This window comes from Mirounga angustirostris, unplaced genomic scaffold (assembly GCF_029215605.1).
Source record: "Mirounga angustirostris isolate CCGP_5_RB_7025 unplaced genomic scaffold, mMirAng1.0.hap1 SCAF_10, whole genome shotgun sequence".
Lineage (NCBI taxonomy): Eukaryota > Metazoa > Chordata > Mammalia > Carnivora > Phocidae > Mirounga > Mirounga angustirostris.
Genome location: NW_026991718.1, coordinates 73,591,590 through 73,612,912, shown reverse-complemented (window position 1 = coordinate 73,612,912; position 21,323 = coordinate 73,591,590). Strand labels below are relative to the sequence as shown.

At 40.2% G+C, this 21,323-nt stretch overlaps 1 long non-coding RNA gene across 1 annotated transcript in view; it reads right to left on the bottom strand.

The window, feature by feature from the left end:
* LOC135361772 (uncharacterized) overlaps positions 1–18,466 on the bottom strand; it is a 90,845-nt gene extending 72,379 nt beyond the window's left edge. The window contains exon 1 of the long non-coding RNA XR_010405713.1: positions 9,534–18,466. This is a non-coding gene — a long non-coding RNA (uncharacterized LOC135361772). The remainder of the gene's footprint in view (positions 1–9,533) is intronic.
* Positions 18,467–21,323: the final 2,857 nt, after the last annotated feature.

Here is a 21,323-nt window from a genome sequence, read left to right as displayed (position 1 = left end):
TGTGAAGAAGTTGAGAAGAGTGAGGAGGGCTTTCTACTCCAGATTGTTGGGATAGGTAGTGAGAGAAAAGGAGGAAGGAGAAACCAAGGGATAGAGTGGAGAATATGCAGAGTGTGTGGAGGGAATCCTGAAGAACCCAGGCTGCCTAGAGCAAAAAGGGCAGGGATGAGGCCGGGGGAGCAGATGGGAGACAGATTTAAAAGGCTATGGGCACCAGGCTAAGCAGGGAGGCCACACCAGCAGGCAACAGGGAGCCACTGGAACTTCTTGGGAAGGGGCCTGATATGAGACTTTATATTAGTCTCCATGATATACATTGTCCATATGGAAAAGCCATTAAAAGGAAAAACACCTGCTCATGGGCCTCAGATGTAGTTTCTGTGGGTGGCCAAGAAAGGCTTTTTTAATAACCAAGTTGAAGACTGTTTCGTGAAGAATGGAACTAATGGAATAGAAAACTTTTGAACAAAAACCATGAGATGTTTGGGAAAGGTCATGAGATCCCCCAAACCATGAGATGTTTGGGAAAGGTCATGAGATCCAATGTTCTCTTCTTTATTTGACCCCCCTGGTATCTCACCAGAATGGAAGCTGACCCCGTTCAGAACCAGTCAGATTCAATAGATGCAAAGGTAATGGCCTTATCACTCTTTCTGTAGCCACACCAAAGCATTGCTTCTTAAGGCTGAATGTGACCCTGAAGTCACTGACACTTACATGTGAAGCCGAGCTTCTGAAGTAGCATCCTTGCCAAACTGTTGTCCAGTCTCTACTTGAATAGCCTGAGTGACAGGGCTGTCACTGAAGATTGGGCAACCCTCTCTGTCTTTAGAAATATCTGGCTTTTAATTTGCAATGACGTGGATGGAACTGGAGGGTATTATGTTGAGCGAAATAAGTCAAACAGAGAAAGACATGTATCATATGACCTCACTGATATGAGGAATTCTTAATCGCAGGAAACAAACTGAGGGTTGCTGGAGTGGGGGGTGGGGTGGGAGGGATGGGGTGACTGGGTGATAGACACTGGGGAGGGTATCTGCTCTAGTAAGCACTGTGAATTGTGCAAGACTGTTGAATCTCAGATCTGTACCTCTGAAACAAATAATGCAATATATGTTAAGAAAAGAAGAAGAAGAAGAAGGAGGAGGAGGAGGAGGAGGAGGAGGAGGAGGAGGAGGTAGCAGGAGGGGAAGAATGAAGCGGGGGAAATTGGAGGGGTAGACGAACCATGAGAGACGATGGACTCTGAAACACAAACTGAGGGTTCTAGAGGGGAGGGAGGTGGGAGGATGGGTTAGCCTGGTGGTGGGTTTTGAGGAGGGCACATTCTGCATGGAGCACTGGGTGTTATGCACAAACAATGAATCATGGAACACTACATCTAAAACTAATGATGTAATGTATGGGGATTAACATAAGAATAAAAAAAATGAAAAAAAAATATCTGGCTTTTAGAAACTCTTTCCTTAGATAAAGTCAAAACCTGACTTTTTGTGGACCTCCACTCATTGACCCCATTCTACCTCTCCAGGCCACTCAGAAAACACCTCGCTCATGACAGACCTTCAATATTTTCACCCACTCAGTGAGTCCTCTCTTCTTTATATTTCCTACATGACATCGACCTGAAGCTCTAAACCATCCTAGTCATTTTGCTCTTTTAAACCATCCTAGTCATTTTGCTCTTTTTTTCTTTTCTTTTCTTACAATTCACTTTTAGAGAAGGAAAAATTCGTTATGACACATAGCATGGTCATGCATGGATGTTAGCAGCAAGGGGGACCTGGGACTAGACCCCTCAAGTGGGCTCTAGAAGGTTCTGGGAGGAAGTCAAGTGTAACAGCAGAAGGTGACATCAGATGGGTGTGGAACCGAACCGCAGCGGCCATCAAGGAGTCAGTCCAACAGAGCGGGGCTCAAGGGAGATGTCCCCATAGGTCCAGAGATGAACATCCGGGAACAACGATACCCTAAAAGCCAGGTAGGGAGTCAGTACTAGGGAAGCTGTACAGTGAATAGCCCAGCTTCAGGCTCAGATCCCTAGTCTTAAGGAGACTATGGTTCTGTGAAGGCCATCAGTACGAGGACAGAGGCACAGAGAACTGAACCCCAGATCTGGGCCTGGGTAAGGGGCTTGGTTTGGGCCAGGTTGCATGTCAGCTGTCACTGACTGGTGGAAAGACCAAAGGCACTGTGTTGAACAAGATGCTGGTTCCTTTCTGCTTATCTCTACAGAGAGATAAGCCTCATCTCTACCCTTTTTGTTCTAGGCAGGCTGGGCTTCTCAGGATGCCCTCCACACACTCTGCACATTTTCCACTCTTTTCCTTGGGTTTTTCCCTTCCTCACTTTCTCTCACCCCCCGTTCCCAACAGTCTGGAAGAGAAAGATCTCTTCACACTTCTCAGTTTCACATTCAGCCTTTACTTCTTGACCTAGCTGACTGGCTGCCCCAATACCCAATCCGTGTAGATGCTAAGATTCTAAGACTGTTTCCAGAAGAGTTTCCTGACTGATTACCAATGTCACTCCAGGCACAGGAGGGAAGAGTAATGGCCTGCAGGCTGAGGACTTCCAAACTAGCAACAAGGTCAGCTGCTAGGCCTGGGGCCTGGATCAGAATGGTCCCCAGGTACTTGAGTCTGTTGGCACTCGAGGCTGTTACACCAGAGCTGCTTCAGTTCCTCCGGCCAAAGGACGGAATGGATGGAGCAGACTGCGACACAGCTGAGCCTGTGTGGGTGTGGGGGAGAGAGAGGGCGAGAGGAGGCGGGCCTGGTCAGCCACAGCCTTCGGGGCCCCCAGCAGGAGGCTTTGGCCCTGTAAGTCCTCCGAATCATCCTGATATTCAACTTTCCTCGGTTTAGGTGATAAAGGTATGCAGTCAGGAGGCACTCTGCTGAAGCAATTTTTAGAGTGAACACAAAGAGAATTCCATATGTTTCAGGTCAAAATAAAGTGGCGGGGGGAAGGGAGTGAAGTGGAGAAGGGAGATGAAATGAGGGTGGAAATAGTAACACAGAGATTGGCTTCTAGAAGAGTAACTGGCAAAATATTTGAAACTCCTTTATGTATATTTAAAAGTCTCGTATCACTACTTGGAAGGTAATCCTGCATGAGAAGCCTGTAATGGAAACTGGTCGGGTTTTCTCTGAATGACTTTATTGTAAAAAATCCACATTCTTAATGAGGCACAGGAAAGAAGGAGGAGGCCACCAGGATGGACCACGGCAAAGGAAGGTCGGTGTATCCTGACATGTTTGGAGCCTGTCAAGACATTTGAGTAGGATTCTATGCAAATCTAATCAGCTCCAAAATCAAATCACAATTATTTAACCCATTATCACTGGCCGGAGTAATGCCAGGCATATTATTCTTACCAGCCCTCACCCTGTCAAGACAAGGAAGAAAATACGAGTGTTTACTTTTATTATAATACATCCTGTTATGAACCCCGCTGTCACTAAGTGCATGCAGCACCTTTAACTAAAGAAACTAATTGCAAGCCACTTTCAATATCTCTTGTTTTTTAATTTAATGCCCTCAGAGAGATATAATTGGGCTGGAGGGAAGAATTTTCACTGAAGTCATGAATTTGCTATATAAATACAAACAAGAAAGAAAGCTAATACAGTAAGGGAATATGGGATTAATTTTGAAATTGTCTGATTAGTGGATTGCTGCCCATCAATAATTGCCTTATATTTTCCCAAGGCCCTCTCTTTATTAGAGTCTGGCACCGCATCTGCCCACAGCCTGTCAATCAGCCCGTGCAGCTGGGAGGGTCTGCAGAGAGACCACAATTGGAAGCCTGCTGGGGCGCCTTGTTAGACAAAGCAATATATCCCAGACGTGAAAAAGCTGCCATCTTAACTCGGCTGCTAACGTCTTTACACTCAATCCTCCCGTGTTGGAGCGGGGCCTCGCTGTGACTAGGTCTGATTTTTTTAAAAAGGAAAAGAGAAAGTTGCAATCGCCTCTTGACATATATTTTACAGGCCTGGGCTCTGCTGGAGTTTGAGGTCCACCCCCTCCCCCTCCCACCTCGCAGTGGCTGAGCTGCTCAGTAATGTCGTTAGGAAAAGCTATGCAACAGCTGGAATTTCTAAAGCAGCATCAGCATCATGGGACACAACTAAACACGCTCTGTACATTTAAAAATTAAGAAACATAATCAGAAGGGTTACGAGCGAGTGTGCAGATGGTGGGTTTCTAACTTAATTAATGCTTAAAATCTGGAATGTTCCTCAAGCTCCCAGAACTTTTCCTGTCTATCCTCTCCAGGCCTGATGTTTTTCGAGCCTTAAAAACTCTTGATCAGAGAAAGTTGAGGAGGGTCTGTTGACTGAACTCGCCATAAACATCTTTTCAAACCACACAGACACACAAAGTTGTAGCCCTGCTAATGATATGTTTATGCCATGTCCATTTCCAGAAATATTTACGTCTCTCTATCTTGCCAGCAATCAGTCAAAATATACAAAAATGGATTTGCATGTAAAGATGCTTCATTTGGAAGACAAAATATGATGATAATAAAACAAAGATGGCTCAGAGCATGCTCCTTTTTGTTTTATTATCTACTGTTTTCCTCTTCTATTTGGTAAACTGAGCATTTGTTTTAAATTAGGATATCGTTCTTGTGAGGTAGGAGATAAAATGATCTGGAGCCAAGCCCCCTGTAGCACCACGATGGGTTTATTAGCTACTGAAGTGCAGTTGCCTCTCAATGTCCAGGTCCCGGTCCTGCCCCGTGGCCAAGACTAGCCTTGGCACCATCCTCTGTTTGGCACTATGGACATGTGTCTGCCCCTTGGCAGGATCAGCAGCCCTCTAGGCACAGGCACTGAGGTCTAAGGACAGAGCTTGACTCCATAATGCCCCATGTGCCAGGAATACCAGCCCTGGTCCACTGAGCAGCACACGTCCATGCTGACCCCGGAAGCCTTACAAACCCATTGGTTCCCCTCCCTCTACTTACCATGGTGCGGCCTAGCCCCAGAGTTTGCCACACCTCCCTCCCTCACTGTTGTGTCTTCCATCCTGGGAGACCAATAGGAGTAGGGAACAGCTGGTATTGCTGATTGGCCTGCCCAAATCACCCCAGGTGGGTACCTCAGCGCCCCGGGGGCACACATGAGCAGGCCCGGAGGCCACTCCAAAAATGTGTGTCTCCTTCTGTTAGGTGAGAATGCAGATACTTGCAGCAGAGTTGTGGGAATTAAGAGAATGTGAGTAGAAGCACTTTTTAAGCTATAGTCTTGAGCATTTTGCCAAGTAAGGGGCTATGTTGTTACTAGGAGTATGGAACCTTTTAATGACTGTTCATAATAGTGGTATCAAGGCAGCTGCCTTGGCTGCTTGCTTTGCTCTGGAGGACCCACCAGTTTAGGCCACCGGACAGTGATGAGCCCCAGTGGGCTTGTGCCTTTCACAGTTGCTGAGGATCTCCTATGTGCTAAGCACTGTTGCAGAGGGGATCCACGCCAGAATGTATACCCTGATGCCCCCCCTCACGTTCTGTTTGTGGGCTTCAACTGCCTGGCTTGAGTTTAAGTTCCTGGAGGGCAAGAGCCACATCTTAGTCTGTATTTTGCAAATGTACATAGTTACCTGTCAGTAAAATTAAGTGAGTGAGTGACTCAGGGATAACCATTTGTTGGAGAGATTGCAAAGGGTGAGGTTGAACCATACAGAAAACAAGCCCTTGAAAATCAAAATGTTGGTGCCCCAGTCAGAATCGCAATGTCCTTTGCCCATATTCCCAAAAGACACAGATGACAGAGAAGATTAAGGAGTCACAACATATTCATATACTCTTGCTAAAACAACACAATCAGCTCTGGTTCCAACACAAAATAGAGAGATGATATTACAAGTGGGGCTGAAACCGTCAGTTTGCCAGTTCTAGGTCCGAACAGCTGCTTGGGATCTAGAGCTCCTGCTGAAAGCAGGAGGAGGCCACCAGGGCCTGCACCAGGACTAGATTCATGACATCCCCAAGGGCACCGTGGGATGGGAGACTTAGCCCCTGATATGGAAGACTGGTTCTTGTCTGGGAGGTCCAGGAAACTAGGTGGGGACACGTACAAATCTGCTAGGCCAGGAAGGGTCTGCTCAGCGGTAGCTCTTCTTCCTCTTCTAAGTTTATAAATGTTGGCATTGCTCCATGGCTCCCTCCTTGGACCTCTTCTTTTCTCCATCTACACTCCTTCCCTGAGTAACTCCACCCAGTCCCTTGGCCCTAGTATTATCAAGGTCCTGATGATACCACTATTTACATCTCCAGACTCAGTCTCTTCCTGAGCCAGATACTCAGATGCCTGGTAAGTATACCGCGGTTCCCATGTCCAAACACACCTCTTGATTCCTGTCCCACACCAGCTCTGCCCATACTTCTCCTCCTCTCAATAAGTAGCATGACGGTTCACCCAAATGCTCAGGCTCAAAACCCAGGACTCAGCTTTTCCCTCACACACCCCTCAGCAAGTTCTGTTGGCTCTGTCTTCAGAAGATATCCTGAATTTGATGACTTCTCACTACCTAAATCATTATAACAGTGTGCAAACCTGCCAACATTTGCCTGAGTTGCTGTAGCCATGTAGCTGGTCTTCTTGCTTCCATCTTGCTCCGTACTATGTGTTCTCTACAGAGCGGTCATAGTGATGTTTTAAAGTCAAATTAAACCATGTCCTCCCACCACTCAAAACCCACTCCTGGCTTTCCCTTTTGCCTAAAAGACCCCAAATCCCTACCACAGCTGCAACATCCTACCTGATGTCTCATTTCCCACCAAGTCTTCTTTGAGTCCCAGCCACATGGGACTTCTGGCTCTTCCTTGAACCCATCACCCTGTTTCCTGCCTCATGTCACTCTAGCTTCCACCCAAATGTCACCTTCCAAAGAGCATCTATCCTAAGAATCCCTCATCCTTGTCACTTTTTTCCTCCTTTCTTGTTTCATTGGTCTTCACATTAACCACCTGAGACTATATGTATATTTTGTTGTTGTTGTTGTTATTGTTGATTATCTCCCTAAGATCCACAAGGGCAGGAATTTTGTCTCTTGTTTACTGTTATAACCCCAGTGCCTGAATTGTGCTTAGCACATTAAAGGCATTTAATAAATATTTGTTGTGTGAGTAAATCAGCGAATGGATAAACATATAAACAATAAGCTAATAGAATGTTATTATCCTAATTATCATATACACAATTAAATGAGACTTCACCAAAGGTCCAGGGAAACCAAAGGAAAGTCTTGGTGTATGGTGAAGGGACACCAGGAATTGTGAGGGCCACAGAAAAGAAGGAAGAAAGATCTCCAGATAAAGTCATTTCACTAAGGACCAGACTCACTTACGCTATAGGATGGGCCACTTCGGAAAAGACAATATAAGCTTTGGGGGGGTAGATGGAGGACTTAGAAGTGGTGATGGGAATTCCCTCATTCACTCCAGTCTTCCTCACTGCTCATGCACGATGGGAAGTATAATCTCAGTTTTTATAAGCAAACACTGTGCTTGGTGGCAGGAGATAAAGCCAGGTCTGCATGACCGGAAGAGCTGGTACTTTTTGGAATACATTGGATCTCCATTCCACCCACCAACACCCATTGATCCAAGGTCCCCTTCTCCAGCTGGGGCCTAAAGAACATTGCATGAGTCCACTTACATTCTAAGGTCTTTAAAAGTCTACGAACATGTGCACTAGCTTGTTTTAAAACAAATGGTATCACTCTGATTCCCCAGTGATTCTCACATCAAAATGGGGGTGGGGGCGCACAGGGGAAGGAAAGCTCTGAAGCAAAGCTACTCTCTAACCATAAGGCCAAAGCCTTGCTAGAAACATGACTAATGATGTGATAAGAGGATGCCCATACCAAACTGAATGCAAAACAGGAATTCCAAGGTAACTGATTGCATATAAAGGACTAGGTAACTGACTGCATATTAAGAACATAGTTTCCATGTACTCACTTGGAACAGAACAATCTATAGCATAAAAGGAAAGTAAAATTTGGCAGGGCTTGCTGTGAGCCTGTGAGGAGGCACGAGTGGAGAGAATTCGTAAAAGAGATCCTAACTTAATCAATCACTTGAAGCAGGAGGCAAGAAGCTGCCTTCAGAAATAGATCAAAAGAGTTGTATTGGCCCTGGCGTGCACACACCATATCAATCTCTGGCCCAAGTGTGCGGGGCTCCAGGCGTCACCTCAGAAGCATGCCCAGAGCAGCCTGGTTTTATTTGTAAATGCACAGGAATGGCCTGAAACACAATCCAGAGTAAGGCTGATGGGGCAGGGGCCATGTGGAGTAGAAGTCAGGACCAAATGGAAATTCCCTCAGATTTATTTTCCTACTGATTTCATTCCTGTGGAACATACACTAAATCCATCCTCAAACTGACAAATTAGCGGGGCCCCATCTAACAGATGGAAAAGGGCCTGAGGAAGGGAAGAGAGGTCAGGGCTGGCTTGTGCCAAGGACAGAGGATCCACCTCTCTGGCCTGTTATCTGCATGAACTAGACTCCAGGAACCAAGGCCTGTCACCAGGTCTCGGTGTTCACTGGGCCCAGCAGCCAGCCTCTGTTTACCTAACTCTCTGCCCTGATAAGCAGATAGAGTATCTTTGTTATTTACACAAAAGGGACATGTTGTTGTCCATTTTGCTTTTCTCACTTTATACTACATCTCGCAGGTATTTCCATACTAACTTGGGTCCCATTAAAGAATTAAGTCTTAATACTCTGAGGCCACAATGTATGTCATGAATTAACTTCTCCCCTATGCATTCAGAATGATAGTAGTCATGTACGATCCTTAGGAAAAAGCAGAGTTACTCGAATCACTTTCTGTTTTCTGGGGTTTGGATGAGGACCCTGGCTAAGAGAGGCTAATAGGGTGTTGTATGGTGAACTGTATGGTGAACTATAATTTAACCAGTCCTGTAGTGCTAGACATTTAGGTTGTCCCCCCCACACTTGTTTTTTTTTTTTTTTCCTATTACAAGGCTGCAGTGAATATCCTTGTAACATGAACTTTTATTTATTTATTTTTAGAGAGAGAGCATGCATTCACAAGCAGGGTGGGGCAGAGGGGTGGAGGGAGAGGGAGAATCTTAAGCAGATTCCATGCTCAGTGTGGAGCCCCATGCAGGGCTCGATCTTATGACTCTTCGATCATGACCCAAGCTGAAATCAAGAGTCAGATACTTAACCGACTGAGCCACCCAGATGTCCCAACTTGGTGAACTTTTGTGAGCGTCTCTGTAGGAAAAATTCCTAGCACTGGAAATGTTCTGCAGCCAGATTTTAAGCTCCTTCAGACCAGGAAAATGTATTAATCATCTTTCTTGTTCCTTTGCCTGGCATAGTCACAAAGTTGTGTATATGGTAAGGACTCAACGAATATTTGTTGAAATGAATTAATGACAAAGATACGATCCACACCATGAAATTATAAGCCCTAAGCATGAAGCAGACAACAACAAAATGGTTTGTAATAAAGAGGTAAGTGAAATGGTACCAACCTGGTAAAACTGCTGCAGGAATTCCAAATGGAAGGTGTAGAAGCTTTGATTTTTACCCCTTCTCCTACATCTGAGTTTTATACAGCATTGCCAATTAACGTCTTGTTCTAAGAGGCCAGCTATGGATAAGTCAGCCTTGCCTTCTTACTCCTAGAGATAACAAACAGGAGGAAGAGAAAGATCAAAAGGTCCTAGTCAGAACTTGCTCCTCTCACTGTGATTTTTGGGAGACATCTAGAACCTCATTTCCTAGATGGGCCTGATTTTGGAACACAATTTACTAGTAATCTGACTGGCTCAATATGTTTGTCAAAGATGAAAGAAAATTGCTTTAATTTGGAATTTTTAGATTGTCCTCTCTAAGATAATTTGGATCAGAGTTACTTAAGGACGTACCCCACGATAACCAGAGGTTTCTAAATTCCTACTGCACCACAGATATGAGGATCCCAGGCTTCTCTATGGGATGTGGGCCAACTGCTTTTGACTTTGAAGCTAGCTGGTATTTCACTAATATGATATCATCATGATCTTATTAGCATCTCAGCACAATACATAAGGGTTTATTATTGCCACTTAACAGATTGGGAAACTGAGGCATAAAGAAGTTGAGTAAGTACTTGGCATCCCATAATTCCTAAAAGGCAGATCTGGGCTTGAGTCTGGGTCTTTTAGTCTACCTTCTTCCCTTTGCTCCCAGGAGCAGATTTATCAGGCCCACACTTGCACCTCTCCTTCCTGGCCCTGGGAGAGTCCCTTACATTATGTTTATATGGTCACATATTTGTGTAAAATTTGCAAAAGATACTGAACTGTAGTTAAAAACTGGTCTCTTTTCATTTAGACTTTCGTCTCTGACTCATTCATCTAAGTGTTGGATGGTCTTCAAGTGGTGGGGGGCATTTTTAGGATCTAGCTAAAGGGAGTTGAATTGGGGGTACATTTAGTTCAGTTTTGGTCAGATACATTTATATGATTCACAATCACTTTTATGTCAAGTTATTGCTGGTTGTCCTTGTGCAAAACCAAACCAAACCAACAAAACCCTTAATTTTACTAAAATAATACATGCACATGGTAATAAATCAAATAATACAGGGGGCTTAGAGAAAAGTTAGACGATATTACAAGACTTATTACAAAAAGAAGTCTTCCCCACCCATCTGAGATAACAAATTTCAATTATTTGGGGCAACCTCTTTTGACATTTATCTCCATATTTTTAATTGATATCCTAATATGCTGATTTTTTAAGTAAGAAAACTGGTGAACAGTTTCCTTATATACATTATTTTAAAATAACTTCTTTTTCAATAGAAAAATTTGGTTTATATATCATAAATATTAAATATTCTATTAAAATTATAATAAAATATTTTATAATACTCTATATTAGACATTATCTATTGATTTCTTATATTATTAGATAAAGCAATAGCTCTCTTAAGCCTATCCATGTCCTCTCCCCCATTTTCTTTTTTTTTTTTAAGATTTTATTTATTTATTTCAGAGAGAGAGAGAAAGAGAAAGCATGAGCAGGGGGAGGGGCAAGGGAGAGGGAAAGGCAGACTCCTCCTGAGCAGGGAGCCCGACACAGGGCTCGATCCTGGAACCCCAGGATCATGACCTGAGCCGAAGGCAGACACTTAACCGACTGAGCCACCCATGTGCCCCTCCCATTTTCTTTTCAGTTATGTTTTAATTTTTGATGAAATCAATAGTCAAAGTTTATATGTTATATGACAGGGATAATATTTTTGTTTATTTAAATTAATACATTTTATTTTTCCCCTTAAATAATTATTCCCAACAGAAAAGCAAGCATATACTCACCAAAAAGACAAGTACAAGAATATTCATAGCAAAATTATTTATAGTTGCCTCCTCCTAAAACCTTTCAAATAAATGCCCCCTTGTAGTAAAGTGGATACATTGCAATATACTCATATAACTGAGTACATGTATGATAATGAATGGGCTCCTATTACATGCAACATGACTGAATCTCAAAAATACAATGCTGAGCAAAAGAAATCAGACACATTATAGTATATGAATCCAATTACATGACACACATGACACACGACAACAGCCAAAACTAATATATTCAGTTAGAACTGAGTATAATGGATGCCCTTGAGTGACTGTAAGAAGGTAAGCAGAGGCCTCTGAGTGCTGGTAATGTTCTATTTTTTGATCTAGGTCCTTTTAGTATGAGTATATTTATATGCTTACTTTGTGAAATTCAACAGTTGGCACACTTATAATTTTTTGTATTTCCGCATTTTGTATTCCATAAAAAAATTATTCTAAAAATATCATTTAAAAAGGATATTTATACCTCTATTATTAAATGATATCTTATGACCTCCCAACTTTGAAGGGTTTTGTTACGCTTATACTAACAATTCATGTCTTTTTCCTTCCCCTCTCAACTTTGTTACTTCATTCCCTTTTCATAATATCTTGGTTTAGATATTTACATTCTCTTCTGTAATCAAAAAACCCACATTTGTTTTAATTTTAGTTCTACAATGAATTCAATGCTTACCACCAGATTATTTTACTGTAGTTTTCCTAGTTTTCTCTTAGGTAACTAAAGAACATGCCCTTATTCACACACACACACACACACACACACACACACCAACCCTAATATTTATTTTTATTTGGGTGTATGCCTCCTCACTGTCACTAGCCAAACACTTGCTGATCAATTATTCTTTTTACCTGTGTTATTAGATTTATATTTATATATATATTTTTTATTATTTATATTTACATATTTGTATTATTGTTATAACTGGGATATGTTATAGATTTGAATGTAAATAATATACATAGCAACAATTATTAATAAACTTTTTGTAGGTCTCCCACTTACTGGTGGTCTAATACTTTCCTTTTGCTAAGACTCTCCACAGAGTAGTTTAAATTTCATTCTTAAAAATAGAACATTTATCCAGAGAATGAAAAGACAAGTCACAGCTGGAGCGAAAATATTTGCAAAAGATATATCTGATAAAGGACTATTATCCAAAATAAAGAGAACACTTAAAACTCAACAATAAGAAAACAAACTACCTGATTAAAAAATGGATCAAAGACCTTAGCAGACCTCACCAAAAAAGATATACAGACAGCAAAGAAGCACATGAAAAGATGCTCCATGTTATATGCCATCAGGGAAATGCAGATTAGAACAATGAGATACCACTACAAAACAGAACACCAACAACACAAAACGCTGGTCAGGACATGGAGCAACATGAACTCTCATTTATTGCTGCTGGAAATGTAAAATGGTATAGCACTTTAGAAGTCAGTTTGACAGTTTCTTACCAAACTAAACATGCTCTTACTATGCAATATAGAAATCCTGCTTAGTATTTACCTAAAGGGGTTGAAAACATGTCCACACAAAAACCTGCACATAAATGTTTACAGCAGATTTTTTTTTTTTTTTGTAATTGCCAAAACTTGGAAGCAAGCGAAATGTCTTTCAGTATGAATGGATAAACTGGAACATCCAGACAATGGAATATTATTTAGCACTAAAGTGAAATGAACAATCAAGCCATGAAAAGACATGGGGGAAACTTAAACGCATTTTACTAAGTAAAAAAAGCCAATATGAAAAGATTGCACTCTATGATTTCAACTACATCACATTCTGGAAAAGGCAAAACTATGGAGACAGTAAAAAGATCAGTGGTTTCCAGGGATTAGAGGAGAGGGAGAGATGAATTGGTATGCACAGGACTTTTAGGGCAGTGAAACTACTCTGTATACTGTAGTGGTGAAAACATCATTACACATTTGTCCAAACCCACAGAAGGTACCACAGCAGGAGTAATACCTACTGTAAACTATGGACTTTAGGTGATGATAATGTGTCAGAGTAGGTTCATCAGTTGTAACAAATGCACCGCTCTAGTGAGGGATGTTGATAATGGCAGAGGCTGTGCATGAGTGATGGCAGGAAATACATGGGAAATCTCTGTACCTTCTACTCAGTTGTGCTGTGACCTAAAACTGCTCTAAAAAAAAAAAGTCTATTAAAAAAAATAGGACATCTATCTCTGTACAGGTGTAGGATAAAATGTTCCCAAAACATAAACTAGAACATAATATCCTGAACTTTACAAAATCAACTTTATTTAATTAGGGATAATTCCTTCCTCTCAGATTTGATGTGCTTTTCTAATAATACCAAACATGTAATTATAAACATACTCCTTTTCAAGCACTAATAAATAACTTATCTCTATATAACAACTGTTGAGTACCCAACTCTTTTCACCTGTCTCGCTTTTTAAAGATATTTCAGGATGTCCTACAAACAGAAATTCAGCATGATTATTCTTTGTTCCCAAAGAATCTGCAAGTTTTATATTTGTGTTGTTGTTTTTTAAATCTCACTTTAACTTAAGCTACAAAAATGAGATTTCTCTAAAAATAACAAGAATAAATAATAGTAAATGATAAGTCTTAGGCTCCTTTGTCAAAACTATTGAAAATTGAAAAATTGAACGACTTTGAAGACTAGAAACAAAATTTTTTACAAGTTGGGTGGTTTCTAATTCCTGGGTTTTAACAAATTTGAGGAAGGATCTAATCAAATTACCAGTGATAGATCATTAATAACAATTTCTGATGATGACTACACGATTTTGGCATATAACTTGAAAGGATTTCCAAGCCATGAGTGACATTTTAAAAATAAAACTCGTTTTCCCTCTATCAATTATTTGTGTGAACAAGGATTCTCAGCTCTTACATCCATAAAATCTAAAAGGAAAAGAACTGATGCTAAGCCTGTTTCTGAAAATAAGTCATACTTAAATATTTACCTGTGGTTACATGAACTAATTGAGAATCCAATTAGCAACATCCAATATCATTAAATGATAATTTTCTAGTAAACTTTTACATTTTAATCATTATTTGTCAAAATTTACAATGTTTATTTTTTGTACTGCTGATAACTGCAATAACTGCAATAAACCACACAAAACAATATTTATGAGACTTATGGACATAGAAATGAAAACAAATTAAATTATAATTTGTATATTACTTTTGTTGCAAGAAACATGATAGGATAATCAATAAAAATGTTTAAGCATAATGATATTGCACTGGGATAAAATTATGTGAAAGAAGTGAAAAGAAAATAGAAGTTTAAGGAAAAAAGAAATGATGTACAAACATTTGACTACTAAAAAGAGCTCATTCATATATTTTGGTGCCTATCAAAGCATTGTGATATTTAGAATGGAATGGATAATTTAAAAAAGTTATGTGAACTAAGTTTAATGTGGTTCTTGGGTTGTAGTTTGCTGAACCCTGGTCTAGATCTAGGGAAGTGATGGAGAAAATGTTAATAATGCCGATGAAACTTAAAAATACGTCACGTCTGTAGCCATTGCATTGTGAACAGAAAAAAAAAAAACACCTATTTCTTCCAGTATTCAAAAACTATGATCCAATTCCACAAATAAGTCACAAAGACCATTGGTAGATGAGTGAAGTTCCAACATATCTTCATTGTTTCACTTTCATCCGATTTGTTAAAGTCAACATTCATGCCGGAATTACACTTGGAGAGCCAGGTGTTACACATTTATCAGCGGCACACACTGCTGAACTCAAGTGTGTGATTCCCCATTTAGTCCATCTCTTTTTGTTTCTCAAACCAAATCTGGTCTCGGGGAAAGTTCTGGCATCAGCCTATGCATTTTCCTCTTGCTACTGGGCACAAAGGATCCGGTTTCACACTTGGAGACGTGTCCCTCAACTCTGAGAAACACTCCTGGTAGGTTGTTCTGAAATCCGCTTGCAAATGCATCTTCTCTGCTTCTTCCTGCATGCTCTCCTGCTTAAGCTTCATGGTTTTGTTTCTGTGGTTTCATCCGGACTGAATAATCTTTGCCTTTTAATCCAAGTACTTATATTTAAAGTAAATTATCGATGTTCACATCTACATCTCACCACGTGCTTTGTTTGTCCCATCTGTTCTATGCTGCTTTCACTCTCCTTTCTTGCACTTGAAAAAAAAATCAGTCAAATGCTTTTAATCATTTTATTTCCCTTTTGAGTAGATTGTTAATTGTACATTATTTTACTATTCTTTTCATGGTTACCGTAGCGATTACAATACAACATGCATCTTGATTTGCTAGACTCTAACATAAACATATTTTCACTAATGCAAGGACTATAGAATGCTTTAATTTTTACTCTCTTCTTGCCTTTTGTGTTATTATTGTCATGAATTTTATTTCTACATTAAAATTTTTAAATTTTATTTATTTATTTATTTATTAGAGAGGGGGGAGGGGCAGAGGAAGAGGGAGAGGGAGAATCTCAAGCAGGCTCCACGTCTAGTGAAGAGCCCGATGCTGGGCTTGATCTCACAACCCTGAGATCATGACCTGAACTGAAGTCAAGAGTCAGATGCTTAACCAACTGAGCCACCCAGGCACCCTGAAAATTTTTTTTAAGTAAACTCTAAGCCACATGTAGGGCTCAAATTCACACCCTGAGATCAAGAGTTGCATGTTCCATTGACTGAGCCAGCCAGGCACCCCACTACATAAACACCTCAAGATAATAAGTATTTTATTTTGTTAATATTCAATATATTGATCTCCCCCCCCCACCCAGTTTTATGGTTTCAGGATAGGGGTAATGTTGTCTTCATAGAATGAACTGGGAAGTATTCCCCTCTTCAGTATTCTGAAATGTTTGTGTAGAATTAGTATTATTTCTTAGTAACTGTTTGGTTAATTTACCAGTAACGCCATCTAGATCTGAGGTTTTCTTTGTAGGAAGGTTTTAAACTAGAAATTCAATCTCTAACAGATATAGCATAATTCAGGTTACCTATTTCTTCTTAAGTGAGCTTTGGTGGTTTTTTCTTTTTTTTTTTTTTTTTTAAAGATTTTATTTATTTATTTGACAGAGAGAGGTAGAGGCACAGCGAGAGAGGGAACACAAGCAGGGGGGGTAGGAAAGAGAGAAGCAGGCTTCCCACCGAGCAGGGAGCCCGATGCGGGGCTCGATCCCAGGACCCTGAGATCATGACCGGAGCTGAAGGCAGTCGCTTAACCAACTGAGCCACCCAGGCGCCCCGGTGGTTTTTTCTTTTCAAGGAATTTATCTACTTGATCTAAGTTGTTGAACGGATTGGCATAAAGTTGTTCTTTTATTATTTTTCTTATCAATAGGCTCTATAGTTATGTTACTTCTCATTCCTGATAATGTAATGGGAACTTGGGTTTTCTTTTTCTTCCTCTTTTTTTAATCAGGCTGGCTAGAGGTTTACCTTTTTTTTTTTTCCTGAAAGAATCAGTTTTTGGTTTCATTGACTTTCTCTATTGTTTTTTCTGTTTTCCATTTCATTAATTTGGGCTCCTATATATTCTTTTCTTTCTTCTGCTTACTTTGGATTTCATTTGCTCCTTTTTTCGTTTCTTAATTTGGAAGCTGAGATCCTGATAGGACTTGAGGGGCAAGAATTCCAAAAACGGGGGGTACGTTCTGTACAACTTTTCCTTTCAGTGAATCTGCTGATAGCAAATGGCTCAGAAGCAAAGGGCAGCCCCTGAGAACCTGGGAAGCCAATCAAGTCTCAGGGCAATCTCTCAGAATGGGTGACAGAGTTAGAGATCAGTGCATACTAATGGGGAGGGGTCCTGGTATACATCTCAGACTTCCAGTAAAGACTCTGGAAGAGAAACACCACAGGTATATAGCTAAGATGGAAGTAGAACAGTGTGCTCAAAAGACTGAAGTCAGCTCATCCCAGACTGGTGTAGTCGTCTGTCCCTACTCTGCCTGCCAACTGGCAGGTAAATCTTCTCTGCAAGAAGAAAACATTAGCCAGAGCCTCAAATTATATCTACTATTTTCATATAGAAGATCTGGCATTCAATCAAAGGATTACCAGACACGCCAACTGATAGAATCAACGGACAAAAACCAAGGAGTATGACAGACTTCAGAACAAACTCACAAATGATACAGATATTGAAGTTCCCAGGCATGACTTCAATTATGATTACTATGTTCTAGAAAACATAGGGCAAAAAGAGACTTTCACTAGAGAACTAGAATCAATAATACTGAAAAGAGAGAATCAAATGTAAATTCTCAAATGGGAACATATAAATTGCCGAAATTAAAATTTCAATAGGAATTAAAAACTGAATAGACATAGAAGAGGATTAGTTAACCAAAAGATAGATCATTAGAGGGGATCTAGAGTAGAGGAGAGGAGAAAAGGATGGTTTCATGGGTATATGCAAATGTAAAACTTACCAAACTGCACATAAATATGTGCAATTTATTGAATGCCAATTATTCCTCAATAAAGATATATCACCTTTAATGGAGCAAAAATCAAAATGGCATCAGATATAATTTTCTAGAATAGAGCAAAATTTTAAAAGTTCTCAGAGAAAAAATGACCTTTGGTCTAGAAGTCTATGCTCAGCTAAACTAGCACTCAAGTAAGAATGTAGATTAATGGCTATTTTCAGACATGTAAGTCCCAAGGTATTTGTATCCCATGCACACTTTCTAAAGAAAAAAATTAAGAATGTATTTAGTTAAACAAAAAAAGAAGTACGGGAAAAGGTGAAGCTTCAAGAAAGTGACACCTACGTAGGAGTGTGACTAAAAAAAAAAAAAAAAAAAAATCCCAGATGACAGATGAGCAGTAGACTTTGAAAGCAACTACTCCCATTTGGACCCCAGCAAGGAACCTTCAAGAAGAAAGTAGATTTTTATCAAAAAAGTTAGTATAGTATAGTATAGGAAAAAAGATGGACTTTTTCAAACAGAGAAAGACATGTATCATATGATCTCACTGATATGAGGAATTCTTAATCGCAGGAAACAAACTGAAGTGTTGTTGGAGTGGGGGGTGGGGTGGGAGGGATGGGGGGACTGGGTGATAGACACTGGGGAGGGTATGTGCTCTGGTAAGCACTGTGAATTGTGCAAGACTGTTGAATCTCAGATCTGTACCTCTGAAACAAATAACGCAATATATGTTAAGAAAAAAAAAAAGAAGAAGAAGAAGAAGAAGGTAGCGGGAGGGGAAGAATGAAGCGGGGGAAATCAGAGGGGTAGACGAACCATGAGAGACGATGGACTCTGAAAAACAAACAGGGTTCTAGAGGGGAGGGGGGTGGGAGGATGGGTTAGCCTGGTGGTGGGTATTTAGGAGGGCACATTCTGCATGGAGCACTGGGTGTTGTGCACAAACAATGAATCACGGAACACTTCATCTAAAACTAATGTTGTAATGTAAGGGGATTAACATAAGAATAAAAAAATTAAAAAAAAAAAAGATGGACTTTTTAATGTTACAGTGAATGTAATATTGCATATGTCAGAAATAATGTATATATTGAAAAGGAAAAAAAGGTAATTAAAAGCCTGGAGGGGGCACTCTATAGAAAATGTGAAGCAACTAAAATATAGTATACTTTTCTCAGAGTATAAGAGAATTCATTTCACATGATACTTGGAACATTCTCCTTCAAGAGTTAGTGGCATAGAATTATGTTTCCTTCTCTGAGGTCCCAAAGATACTATTTTACCCCACAGTTCACAATATTTAGAGTCCAAAAAATTTAACGAATTGCTATTCTTTTCTAGGTTTTAGAACCAGTTTACAAACAAACCAACAAAGCCAAAACAAAACAAAACAAAAACAAAACACCCAGACACTTCATTGCAGTTACAAAGAATATAAATGCTTTAAATCTCAATGCTGTAAAAATACTGGAATGCTAACAGATGTGGAAGGGTAACAGAAAATAGAGTAAAGAAACAAAAAATAAAGAAAAAAGGGTGAAGGAATTGCAGATACCTTTATTTTCTTACTTTACAAAGTAGTGAATCAAAATACATACAGTCTAAAGTTGGGCAAGAAAAGAGGGCTTACATATATTAAAGCTTAAAAAATAACCAGGAGAAGACCTAAATAATAAAACTATCAGTCTCACATTTTAAGATGGAAGAATAAAGAAATCTCTGACTCTGTTATGGACTGAACGTTTGTGTCCCCCACCACAATTCATACATTGACACCTGTTCCTCCAGTGTGACGGAATTAGAAGGCAGGGTCTCTGGGAGGAAATAGGGTGAGTGGGGGCCCCATGAATGTAGTAAGTGCCCTTGTAAGAGTTGGAGTTTGCTTCCTCTCTCTGTTCTCTCAGTGAGGAGTCTGCAGCCTTGAAGAGGGCTCTCACCAGAACCCAATCATGATCTCAGACTTCCAGCCTCCAGAACTGTGAGAATAAACTTCTGATGTTTATAAGACACCTAGTTTATGGTATATTGTTACAGCAGCTGGAGCTAAGACAGGCACTGTCTGCTTTCTAAAACCAATCAGAAACAACAAGGGTAAAAAATGAAATAAAAACTCTATCTATGAGGGCGCCTGGGTGGCTCAGATGGTTAAGCCTCTGCCTTCGGCTCAGGTCATGGTCCCAGGGTCCTGGGATCGAGTCCCGCATCAGGCTCCCTGCTCCTTGGGAGCCTGCTTCTCCCTCTGCCTCTCTCTCTCTCTCTCTGTCTCTCATGAATAAATAAATAAAATCTTTAAAAAAAAACCAAAACTCTATCTATGAGGAATCAGGCAACACTTATGATCTGAACCTTTTTACTTATAAAGAAGGGCTGCCAAGTACAGTGAAAATTAGGTCAGAGAAAGGGTGCCAAGAGACAATATCCATGGTTGCAGATCTCAAGCAGAGGCAACAAGGCACAGTTTTCCAAGTTAGTTAGTGTACCCTGAGGAGCAAAAGCAATAGTTACTTGTTTTAAAGAAGGCTGACGTTTGCAAACTGGTTCTAGAATTCTCCATGACTCCCTTTTGAAACCACACAGACATGACATTCTTGCAAAAAAAAAATTCTGGAAGTAGGGAAACTAGGTTAATGGATGGAACTGAAGTTACCAATTCTATTCAATCAATATTGTGTAAAGTCTGAATCCACACTCACAATACACTCCACTAGACCTTGTGTATGTAGGCCTTTACTGTGAGTTAGGACTTGTTAGCCTAGAAGTTGTTCAAAGCCTCTGATGCCTCTCTCGTATTATCTTTCCCCATATAGGTGGTTCAGAAAGGACTGTATCCAAAAATGAGAATAACAAAAAAGGATCAGGAATGGTTTCACAACCTTATGCATATGCTAAAAAAATATCAAGTTGTATGCTCTAAGTGGATAGATTATATTTTATGTGAATTATATTTCAATAAAGCTTTTAAAAAAGGAACGAGGAGACAAAACCATTGCAGGAAAAAAGACAAAAGAAATAAGAAAACAAATTCAACATATGTCAGAAAACTGTGGAATGGTTGAAAAATGTGACTAAAAATGTGACTAAGTGGTTGGAAAATGTGACTAAAAACTGTGGAATGGTTGAAAAATGTGACTAAAATATGGATTCAAAGAACTTGGTGAAAAAGTGGCCTCCATGAGTTAAGAGTTCAAAGCACAGGTAAAAGGACTGAAGGAAGAAATGATAAGACAACTTCGGATAAGATAAAATTGACCCGAATGAGCCCAGGGAAGATGTAGAAAAAAAATTTTTATTCTTAAACTGTTACTCAATTTTCACAGAAATGGAAACTGCAGAAAGAAGAAGAGATATTGTTGAAAACAAGCTAAAGAAATGGGAAGATAGTCTTAAGAAAACTTGAGTAACAGGGCACCTGGGTGGCTCAGTTGGTTAAGCAACTGCCTTCGGCTCAGGTCATGATCC